Raw genomic sequence first — 12,273 nt, 5'->3', positions numbered from 1 at the left:
GGTACCGATAAAAAGGAAAAAGACAAAAAAAAAAAAAATTAAAAAAAAAAAAAAGTGAATAATACTTTCTCCACAACCAGATGCCTGTACAAGTGGATAAGGAACTAACTTTCTTCCTTCCTTCCTTCCTTCCTTCCTTCCTTCCTTCCTCCCATCCTTCCTTTCTTTCTTCCTTTTTTGTGGTGCTGGGGATCTAACCCAGGGCCTTGTGCACACAAGGCAAGAATTCGACCACTGAGCCACGTCCCCAGCCCTGCCTTTCTTTCTGTTGTCTTCAGCCGATATTGTCTTGCCCCGAGAGCCCACCACACACAGGCAGAAAACATGTAGCTTTGTGCATAATTTTCCATTCTCAAAGCAAGATAACACAGGCTGCAGGACTGTAGGGCTAAGATCATCAACTTAACCCTTATACAACCTGGTCCGCAAACAGAAACAGAGTGACTTAAGGTTGTAGAATGTCTAAGCATTCAGGTTTGGTATCCCCTGTAGCAGAATAAGAACAGAAATAAAAGATACAAACATATTAAAATAGTGAATCCAATGTAAAATCCAAAGTGGGCCTGGTGGCAGCAGACTCCACCATACATATGGAGATCTCCTCTCTCCATGGCCACAGGTTCCAAACACAGTGTATTTCATGACCTATTAATACACAGCATACCCCTGTCCCCATGTTATTAACTACACTGGGCCATCCCACTTTCCTGTTTGGATGTCTTTCCACAGGTCTTCAATCCTAGGTGTGCTTGTCCATTTATCCTTCTGTCCATGAAGTTTTGATGAAGTATATTTGATTTCAGTAAGTGGGTTTAAAAAATTTAAAGTAAAAGTGACCAGGTCCAATTCTGCTTGTGGAGGCAACTCTACCCCCCCCCCTTTTTGTTTTTGTAACTGTATTTTTAAAGAAAGGTGAGTGTGTGGGTAGCATTTCTTTTTTTCTTGAAGCCTGGTCTTCAGTGAATATACCTCTGGCCACAATTGTCTTCGTGCTGCAGGCCGAGCTCCATCTAACTGCCTGTAATTTTTATAACTGACTTAGCTGTCTACAGTATTCTCCCCTTTGAAAAGCTGTCCCTCACTGTGGTTAGGGGAGAAGGGGCATAGGTTTCATAGAGCTGTTTCAGGCTGAGAAGGGTCAGTGTAGGGGAGGCTGCAGACAGGGATCTTCTCCAGAGGGCCTCATATAGAAGTTATGTTGTTGTTTAGCACTTAGAACTTTCTTTACAAGGTGATCTCGTGAATCTTGAAAAAAGGAGTCTAGCACACTTGTCATTGTTATGATCTATAAGATTACTTGGAGTTTTGCAGCTTCTAGGCAAGAATTAATAACCTTTTTGAGAAATTAAAGCATGTATAATCAGAGCACGAGCACTAGAATGGAAAGGCAGGCTGGGAAAAAAGCCAACTCTAAAAATTGTTCACTGACTCTTAGGCCCCTCTACTAATGGACTGATATTTTATCATAAATCCAGTTTTAGCTATAATAAGATTAAAAATGTAGTGGTTTTGAAAGAATTTTATCTGAAAAATTTAAACATTTTTATTAAACTTTTATAGATTTTACTGTAACTTTTCTCTTAATAACCCATAATAGTGATCAGCTACTAGTATAGCTGGGAAACTGCCAAAAGGGGTAACAATTGAAGCCTCTTTATATGGCATTATGTTATATATCTTTTGGTTATACTTTTTTTGATGGGTGTTCAAAACCAAGTTAAAGTGAGTCCTGTATTAAGTAAAAAAAATTTTTTTCCACTCCAGGTTCAATGCGATGTATTAAGTAAAACTAATTTCTTGCTGTCAATCAAAGTCAGTTAAGTCTCCACAGGCATTACCTTTGGAACCATGATCAGAGCCTCTCAGCTCCTCTGTCAGTGTCTAGATGTCGATCAAAGTCTCGTGTGGTTATAGAGTTTTTTTTGGAGATGACTGAATATAGAGTGTGTGATTGAGTTGTAGTGCAATGCTGGGATTAAGGGTAGGTGATTGCTGAATATAAGAGACAGAGCTCTAGAGCCCTCTACTTCTGTCCCTCTGTCCCTCCCGTCCTCCCTCCATAGCTCCCTCTGTTGCCTCTTGAACTGTTGCTTCTTTGGCATGTGCCACTGCCTTGGAGTCAGCCAGTTATAGACTAAAACCTGTACAAACTAAGCTAAATAAATTTTTCCTCCCTTAACTTACGGGTGTTTGGTATTGTATTTCAGCAGTAAGAAAAATAACTAAGATGATCATGGTCTTGCTTGACCTTGTTGCTTTCTGTGAATGAATGGGGGACCTTCCCTCTTGGTGACTCTCTTTTGGCACACTGCATACTTGTTGATTTTTGTCTTTTGGGATCCAGAAATCTCCCTACTCAGGAGATTGAGTGCCTCACCAAAGTTGCAGGATCCCGTAGAAAAGATTCTCTCATATCCTGGGCCCTTGTTGACTTTGTGGAGGCCAGGGCAAAATATTGGCTGTCCTCTTAGTCTAGCTACCTTTCTAGTTCTGGTCTTTAAACTTTAGTTGTTAAACACCCAGAATAGAAGATCAATAATATTAATATCGTAGTGGGAGCAATGAGCTTAACTATTATCTCACCTGAATATTAAGCACTTTAAAATATAAAATATAGGGGGCTGGGGATTTAGCTCAGCAGCATAAGTGCCTGCCTTGCAAGCAGGCAGTCGTGAGTTCGATCCCCGGTACCGGCGAAAACGAAAAAGACAAATATATATATATATATATATATATATATATATATATATATATGTATATATATATATATAATATAATATAACCAGGCGTTTATGCTGCTGAGCTAAACCTCCAGCCCCAGTATTATTTTTTATAAATCATGATTATTTTACTAGTTGAATCCCTGTAGAATGTTAACAAACAACAGTTACACAGTTTACAGAGAAAACTTGAGATCACAAGTTACACATAATATTTCAGTGTGATAATCACTTTACAACATACTTAAATATCCATCTTAATAGAGAATGGCCTTTTTAGTTAACATCTTCATTTGATCACAAAATATTAAATGACACAAAAAGCTCTCACCTAATTTGTTGTCTTTCAATAGGATGCCATCTGAGGAAAATGTGCCTGTCTATAACTATACCTTAGAAGTTTATAATATCTAGCCTTTAATTTTTATATTTATACTGTTTGATGACTGAGCTTCCCTAATATAGGACACATATGTAGCATTCAAATCACATTCATTTTAAAAGAAATAGCATTTGACTGATGATCTCATGCTGGCTTGACATTTAGCTCCTATTACAAGTAGCTGGAGCACAAGAGAAAGGCAGATATCTAAATGTAAAAGAAAAAGATTATCACTATAAACAATCCCAGTTTTACATCTTAAAAGACCTGTATACTTGGAAGGCATGAACACATTTAGTATACCAAGAGATTAACCATAATAAATGTCTTAGCCATATAAAAGCCTTTGTCTCTTAATTTAGTTTTATTCCAAAAAGTATCTTATTGTTTTACCCCCTAAAACTTAGCCTTTTGATATAACCAGTATAAACATATCACAACAATATACTTAGCAACATTTATTAGAGTATATTTCCCATAAGACTGTGGAAATTACCAGGATTTCCTGTTAGTAAACAAAAACTGGAAGGAAATATTTCCAGGCAGTTGCTCCTTTATTCACCAAAGAGAATCTTGTCCAGGAGTCTCCCTAAACCTAAGAGGTCCCCATTTAATTGTCTTCTTTTTTTAAGAGAATAAAACCAAATGAGCAAAACAAAATAGAGTCAATCAAAGCAAACATGATACATGACTTAAAAACAAAATACAAGGAGATCAATAATGGCTACATAATGCCTCTTGTTATCTTCAAAAGAATTGCCCATATCATCAGGCATAATAAAATTGAACAAAACAGTACAGAACAAAACCAATAAAAACAAAACACTGGAGACATTATAGGACTTCAAAGGAAGATAATAGTCAAACCAGAATGGATATCATAGTGAATCTTATTGTCTTCAAAGTAGTTGCCTGTACCATCAGATTTGATACTATCAAACAATAGGTTTGAATAAAATCGGTCAAAACAAAACTGAAAGCAATACAGGGCTTCAAATCAAGCGAATAGGAAGTCAAAAATTGTTACCATAATATATTCTGCCAAATTAAATAGACAATGAAAACAATATGGTTTCAAATCATGATAATAGATCAAAACATGATAATAGATAATGGCCACTGCCTTCCCTTTTTAGACAGTTCCTCCCCTTTCACTTTCATAGGATGCATTGTACATTTTGGATCCCACTAACTCCTTTAGTTTTTATATTAGGGAGGCAACCCACTATTCACCTAAATGACTTTTTATCCTTAAGTATTGTCGTGAGTGTCTTAGAGCACTCTGAACTCCGGGCAAGGTAAACACGCACACACGCCTGATCGGGACACGGGGGGTACAGTGCTCGGAAAAGAAAGACAGGAGAGACACCTTTATTGTCTGCACCGCGTTACACTGCACTGCACGCACAATCTTTATTTTAGGATTTATATATAGTAAACCCGATCAGTTCACAGAGCCCAGATAATTAAGTAGTGAAAAGGCATTCTTTGTGGCAAGCTACAACGTGACAGACTACAATGTTTATTCTAAAGCTATCTAAGTGAAGTAAATAATCACAACCAGTTCTCATAACTTCTCTAGCCCAGGAAGAAATTTATTAGCTCAAGAATGTTGTTAATTTGTCTGCTGTTAGTGTCACAAAGGGTGGCCAGCCACTTCCTCAAGACTTCTGCAAAACAAAGCCAGCTCACAGTATGGATTCCAGAGGGTGAGGGGCTCACTGAGAACAGGCATTCCTATTCTACCTCCTTCTCGCATACCAGGGCGGCTATTGTAAATTGCAGGTTAGAGGGGGTTGGGCCTACAAAGTGACACCTCATCCCCCACACTTCCTTCCTTTTTATTTTTTAACAACAATTTCTATAAGATCAGGTTATTAATAGTATTTTGTCTTATGCAGTAAAAATACACAAGAACTATGGCAATGAGAACTATAATTAAACTAAGTCCCATGCCACTAAAAGTGTGGGTTATGCTCTGCCAGATTCCTTTGGAATCTAATCCTTTTAAAGATTGAGCAAGCAATTGCGCGAATTGTGCTAGGGATTCATCATCATTTTGCTTTGCAAAATCCTTGTCAATTTGATTATGCAAAGATTTTATTTCCTCCTGGGCAGAGGTGTTTCCATTTAGATACATTCTAATCATTTCCCATTCATGTTCTGTTTGATTATAAGGTCGTTGGGTTATACAGAAAGTAGTTGAATTCTAATCACATTTTAAAAACACTTGATGCTGAAGAGCCAATATTTTTCTACCCATCTATTCAACTGTTTGTTTAAGGAGGTCTATTTGTTGTTGTAGTCTGGCGTTTATTTGCCACTGAGTTAACCAAAGTTTATGAGAATTTTTATGCCATAATTTTACAACATGTTTTTCTTGCAAAGAGGTTTGTAAAGCTATTTCTGAGACTGCTGTTAGGGAGGCTATAGTTATCAGACTTAACAGTACAGCAACCACTATTTTAATAAATCTTTTTGTACGTTTTAACAGATGTTTAAAAAATTCAGTAGTAACAGAAATTACCGGGTCTTGAGACCATGGTCGAGTTAAATTTATAGGCAACCAAATATGAGTTTTTTGTTGTAACAGCATAACTGTATAAGGCTTAGTGAAATTTAGTGTGCTATTTAAGCATGTAAACAATTGACAATTTAAACAAGTACAAGAAAAATGTGTAAAATTAAAAGTTCCCACTAAAAAGACATAAGGCAGAGGTGCACAAACAGTAATATTATACATTTTAAACCTAGTAAAATTATAAGTAGTAGATACAGATCGACTAGTCCCTGAATAGGAAACATTGTACAAGGTTACAGGTTGCATAGCGGCTGGAATCTTCCAAATATGATTTTGAAGGTGATGAGGGTATTTTTCGGCTGCAACAGCAGGGTTAGCGATTCCACCATCTCCCCACCACAAAAGAGCCGTCTTTTGATGAAATATAGGAGCTCCGTCAGTTATTTTCTTTGGATCTGGAAGACTATACACAACAGAGAGATTACATCTTGTCTCATTCCATTCAGCACATCCATTAACGAATTTTTCAAATGGTCCCCAAATAATATACCCATCAATATTTTTAGCAAATTTTCCCATACATAGTTGCCAAATTATGGGATAATAAGAAATATTTTTATAAGTGAATTCAGGGCATACAGGAAATGTATTTGTATCAGGTGCTGTTAAATTTCTCCAGGTAACATTAAAGGTTTGAGCAGCCAAGGCTTGAAGCCTTGTTCTTTTGTTGCCTGCTTTTATTCCATGTTGAATCCAATACTGCCATCCCAGAGGGATGCAAGGCGGTTCCCCAATGCAAATAGGCCTTTGATTACCATAATAAGTAAAATTGAATAATGTCCCATCATCTTGATTGTGGGGGGTTAAATCAGCCCACGGTGCTGACAAAATTTCTCTAGGTGTGGTATAAAGTAAAATATCACTAGTTCCCCATTTTACAGGTTCTAATAAAGGGGGATTTGGAATATATGCCCAGTACGAATGTGGAGGTACCTCAGTCCCCGACGCAACGGTGAGCAAGGCACATAAAGCTAAAAACAAGTTTTTAGGGTTTAAAGGCTTTCCTGCTTGAAGGACAAGCCGTTGCCCTTCTATGGTCAATTTCTTTAATTGTCCCCATGTAGGGAGGGGATTTAAATTTGGTCGCTGTGAGCGGTGGGATTTTCTTAGCTGTAATCTGGCCATGGCTGCGATAGGAACAAGCTCAGCATCTTCAGCCTCTAGCTGGTTTCGCGCTCGCTTCTGAAGGCACGGTTCCGGTTCCTTGGGGAGTTGTCTCCGGGGCTGGCGAACAGGGTCTGGAGGCGCGGATCCTGATCCATCGTCCAGGGACCCACTGCTGAATTCCATTTTCTGTGGAGATATAACCAAAACCTTTCCCCTTATAGAGCAGTGTGCCCTTCTCCCATTCAGCCTCTGGAGCTGTTTTAGTCCAAATAGGTTCATTAATCACAAAGGGCTGTTGTTGTTGTTCGAAATGTCTTTCAGCTCTTGTTAATATTTCACCTTGTGGTAAATTGAGAAAATTTAAAATAAACAATGCTTGATGCAGTAATGTTTTTGGACTGTTTTGCAATTTAAACAGTATTGGTATCTGAATATCCTCCTGACTCCTCCTTTTTAATTTTTTAATTTGCAACTTAAGAGTGCCATGTGCTCTTTTAACAATAGCTTGACCCTGGGGGTTATATTTAATCCCTGTAATATGAATAATATTATGGAGATCACAAAATTGTTTAAATGTTCTGCTAGTATAAGCAGGTCCATTATCTGTTTTGATTTTAGAAGGAATTTCCATAACTGCAAAAGTCTCCAATAAATGTACAATAACATTTTTAGTGGATTCTCCCTGTTGAGCAGTAGCCCATAGAAATGAAGAATATGTATCAATAACTACATGTACATAAGAAAGCCGACCAAAAGAAGGTACATGTGTAATATCCATTTGCCATAACTCATTAGGTTGAGTTTCTCGAGGGTTGACACCTGTGGGAATAATTTTTAAATGTAATGGTCTACAAATAGGGCAGGCTTTTACAATTTGTTTAGCTTTTGTAAAAGGTATCTTATATTTAAGATGCAAATGTCCTGCATTCGCATGATTAAATTGATGTTCTTTAACGGGTGTAGTGAACATAACTAAGGAATCCACTGCATTGTTACCTGATACTAATGGTCCGGGTAACTGAGAATGAGAACGTAAATGAGTAATAAAATAAGAATGATTTCTTTTTTGAACATGTATTTGTAAATTTTGAAATAAAGACAATAAAGCAGGCTTATTAGAATATAACACAGCTGAATAGATATTTGTCACTACTCCAACAGAATAGGCCGAATCGGCTATAATATTAATAGGTTGGTTATGAAAATCTAAAAACACTTGCAATATAGCAAAAAGTTCATTTTGTTGTACAGAGTTAAAATTTGTCTGACGTACCCAGTAAGATTTTTGAGTCCAATATGCAGCTTTATTTTTAGATCCATCTGTAAATATAGTCAAAGCTTGTGGAATTGGCTGTACAGCTAATAAGGTATTAACCACAAATTGTTGACGTCTAAAAAAATCCCATAATTTACTTTTAGGAAAATGATATGAAAAAGTTCCCATGAAATCTGCTAAAGCAATTTGTAAGGTTTTAGTAATTGACAACAAATATTTCCATTGTTCCTTAGTTAAAGGGATAACTATATTGTTTATATCTTCTCCTATCAAAGTTATAGAACGAGCTCTACCATTTATAATTAAAGCTGCAACCATGTCAATATAAGGCATAACATTTTTAGATTGTTTAGTTTTAGTGAATACCCATTCTACTGGCATAGCATTTTGACCTAAAACTGCAGAGGGATATTGAAAAGTATTAATAATATATAAAGTTAGAGGCAATTTAGGATCAATCCTAATTAAAAATGCATCCTTAATTCGTTGTTTTACAAACTGTAATTCTTGCTCTGCTTTTGCTGTTAAAGAACGAGGGCTGGATGGATCTGAAGAGCCCTGTAGAGTAGCAAACAAATGTTGCAATGCATGGGTAGGGATACCTAGTGTGGGACGAAGCCAATTAATATCCCCTAATAATTTTTGAAAATCATTTAAAGTGGATAACTTATCTCTCCTAATAGACATTTTTTGTGGAATCACCTTTTGTCTAGTAAGAATATATCCCAAATAATGACTAACTTCTTCCTTTTGAATTTTATCCTGTGCTATTACAAGTCCAAACGGAGAAAAATATTGAGGTAAAGTTTTTAAAATATCTTTTAAAACATTTCTATCACTATATCAGCATTTTTGTCTTGCCTTTTTCGCACAACCTTCCATAAACCACATGTGCCACTGTAAATATTCTGGCTCCTTTAAAAGAATTTTGGCCAAGGCTTTCCAATCATAAGGAGCAAGATTACCATACTGATCTGCTACTGATGTTATTAATTCTCTAGTGTAATGAGCCTGAGGGCCATAAAGGGTTACAGCCTTTTTTAATTTTGCTAAATCATCCATATTAAATGCTTCCCATCTAGGGGGAACTGCCTCTCCATCTATTGGCTGTGGCCTGATTACAGGGAAAGCAAAGGCAGGCTTTTCCTCATCAGAATCCCCTAATTTTGGTAGATCAGCCAAAGCTAGCTTGGCTTTACTCCAATTAGGGTTAGATGGAGGAGGTGCAGAGGGAACTACAGGCGGGTTCTGCTTAACGGAGAGTTGTTTCACCTCTTGGGTTAAATGCTGTATAGCCTGTAAAACTGGGCGATTGTCATAATTTGATATTGCTGCGGCAGCTAAAGCTGAGTCGGCTGTAGTGGATTTTACTTTTAGTTTGGACGCCTTTTCACTACTTAAAGCGATAGCGTCATTTTGAACTACATTCTGCTCCTCCTCTGTGAGGGGCAATTCCTGAATAACTGGCTTAATTTCTAGTTGAAGATTTTCTACAATATGTTCATCTTCCATAGCTTTTAATAAAGAGTACACAACCGACCAAATAGCCCAAAAACGTAAAGGAATCTTCTCCTCCTGTTGCATAGCCCTTTCTATACTAACCCTTGCCTTCCTCCATACTTCTACATCCAAAGTTCCTTCATCTGGAAACCAAGGATTATATTCTTTAATTGTATCAATACACATATCCAAGTCAGCTGACCTGAGCGATATGCCATATATAGATAATAAATGTTTAAGAATTTTTAAGAAAGGAGAAGAAGCAGATTGTCCCATTTCCCCGTAATAAAATTATACTTACCTTCCTAAGCGACCTTCGGAGTCCCTGTTCGGGCGCCACTTGTCGTGAGTGTCTTAGAGCACTCTGAACTCCGGGCAAGGTAAACACGCACACACGCCTGATCGGGACACGGGGGGTACAGTGCTCGGAAAAGAAAGACAGGAGAGACACCTTTACTGTCTGCACCGCGTTACACTGCACTGCACGCACAATCTTTATTTTAGGATTCATATATAGTAAACCCGATCAGTTCACAGAGCCCAGATAATTAAGTAGTGAAAAGGCATTCTTTGTGGCAAGCTACAACGTGACAGACTACAATGTTTATTCTAAAGCTATCTAAGTGAAGTAAATAATCACAACCAGTTCTCATAACTTCTCTAGCCCAGGAAGAAATTTATTAGCTCAAGAATGTTGTTAATTTGTCTGCTGTTAGTGTCACAAAGGGTGGCCAGCCACTTCCTCAAGACTTCTGCAAAACAAAGCCAGCTCACAGTATGGATTCCAGAGGGTGAGGGGCTCACTGAGAACAGGCATTCCTATTCTACCTCCTTCTCGCATACCAGGGCGGCTATTGTAAATTGCAGGTTAGAGGGGGTTGGGCCTACAAAGTGACACCTCATCCCCCACAAAGTATGATCTCAAGTTGTAACCATTTACCTATAAGAGCCTCAAGGTTTTCTTTCTTTTTGAAAGAATAGTTTTCCACTATATAAAAGTGTCATGGCTTTCTAATTAATCTGCAGCTGATGGGTGAGCTACTCCTACTTTTTTCTGATTCCCTGTCACATGGAATATTGTTTTTTCATCTTTGAAAACTCCCTTTCGGGTTAAATGTATTTCTTATAAAGCATATTGATGAACCCAATCTCCTGATCCACTCTGCCTTTGTTTCTTTTTATTGGTGAATTGAGGCCATATATATTAGTGATTATGGCCAACCTTCCCTGTCTCATCTCTGACATGCTATTTGTCTGTAATTGTTTATCTACTTTTCCCCTTCATTCCACAGTCTGCCCCGTTCAGTGAGCCCCCTCTGCCACTGTTCCTGAAGCCATGATCTTTTTTCTCTCTCTCTAGAATGTCCTTCAGTATTTTTTATAGGGTTGGTTTAGTAGTCCTGAACTCCCCCAGGTCCTCTTTGTCATGGAAGCATCTTGTTTCTCCATTAATTTGAAAGATGATTTTTCAGGGTACATCAATCTAGGTTGGAGGTTATTTTCTTCCTGGACTTGGAATACTTTACTCCAATCTCTTCTTGATTTGATGGTTTGTGTCAAGAAGTTTGTCATGATTCTAATGGGTTTTCCTTTATAGGTGGTCTGTTTCTTTTCTCTGACAGCTTTTAATATTCTGTTCTTGTGTTGAATTTCTGGGATCTTGATTATTATATGTCTGGGTGTAGATCTTTTTGTGTATAGCTGGCTGGAGTTCTGTATGCCTTATTTAGCTGAATATCATTTCTTTTCCCATGCTTAGGAAGTTTTCTTTAATTATTTCTGTAACTAGCCTTTGTATTTCATTTGTGTTTACCCCTGCTTCTTCACTCACATTTTTTATTCTTAAGTTATACTTCCTCTTGTTGTCTTGGAGCCTTTGTTTTGCTACTTCCTGGTTCCTTGTCATTTTTAAGAGCTCTTTCCTTTCACAATTACAAGCTGCAGACCTGTCTTCAAGGTTTGATAGTCTATCTTTAGTTTCTTTCAAGCAGTTTTGTCAACCTTCAATGGAGGTTTTAATTCCCTGGTAATCTCTTTGAATCTGTTTCATGTATTCTAAATTTTTTTTTATATTCTTCATTGAAGGTTTCCCTCTTTTTTTCTATGCTCCTGGTGCTCACATGCTGAGGCAGTCATCCTGACTGTTGGAAACTGGCAGAGACTTGTATACACTGGTAGGCCAAAGCCTCCTAACATTGTGTGCTACTCCCCAGAAGTTTCTGCTTTCTGGGGTTATGAGTAAACAATATAAGTAAAATTTCTTTCCTGAAATTAGTCTCCATGAGTCTTCCCTGTTTTAAACTCTTTTTAGACTTCCTATCACGCCATATTTCTTGAGCGGATGTTACAATTTATATTCAAGGGGCTGGGGGTTTAGCTCAGCGGCATAAGTGCCTGCCTTGCAAGCAGGCAGTCATGAGTTCGATCCCTGGTACCGATAAAAAAAAGGAAAAAGACAAAAAAAACCACAAACAAACAAAAAAAACCAATTTATGTTCAAACTCTGCAGCCATGCAGGCCTTGTGAATGTGTCCCCTAAGGAGAGTTTCAAAGTTGTCATTACAGGAAGTAGTCGCTGGGTGGCACAATTTATTCATTCATAAGCTCTGGTTTCTCCTGCCAATCACAACTTTGGCAGAAACGGGGTTCCTTTGTTGTAAATTGGAGTAGAATGTGCCAGAATAAATACCCAGGGGGCTATTCCAGG

The 12,273-nt window shown here is 37.7% G+C and overlaps 1 protein-coding gene across 2 annotated transcripts in view; it reads left to right on the top strand.

The window, feature by feature from the left end:
* Positions 1-12,273, top strand: part of Crtap (cartilage associated protein) — a 38,551-nt gene that overhangs the window by 19,567 nt on the left and 6,711 nt on the right. The window lies entirely within an intron of this gene.

This window comes from Cavia porcellus, unplaced genomic scaffold (assembly GCF_034190915.1).
Source record: "Cavia porcellus strain 051 isolate PalLab524CR breed Dunkin Hartley unplaced genomic scaffold, mCavPor4.1 scaffold_13, whole genome shotgun sequence".
Taxonomy (NCBI): domain Eukaryota; kingdom Metazoa; phylum Chordata; class Mammalia; order Rodentia; family Caviidae; genus Cavia; species Cavia porcellus.
This window is presented reverse-complemented; position numbering and strand designations above follow the sequence as displayed.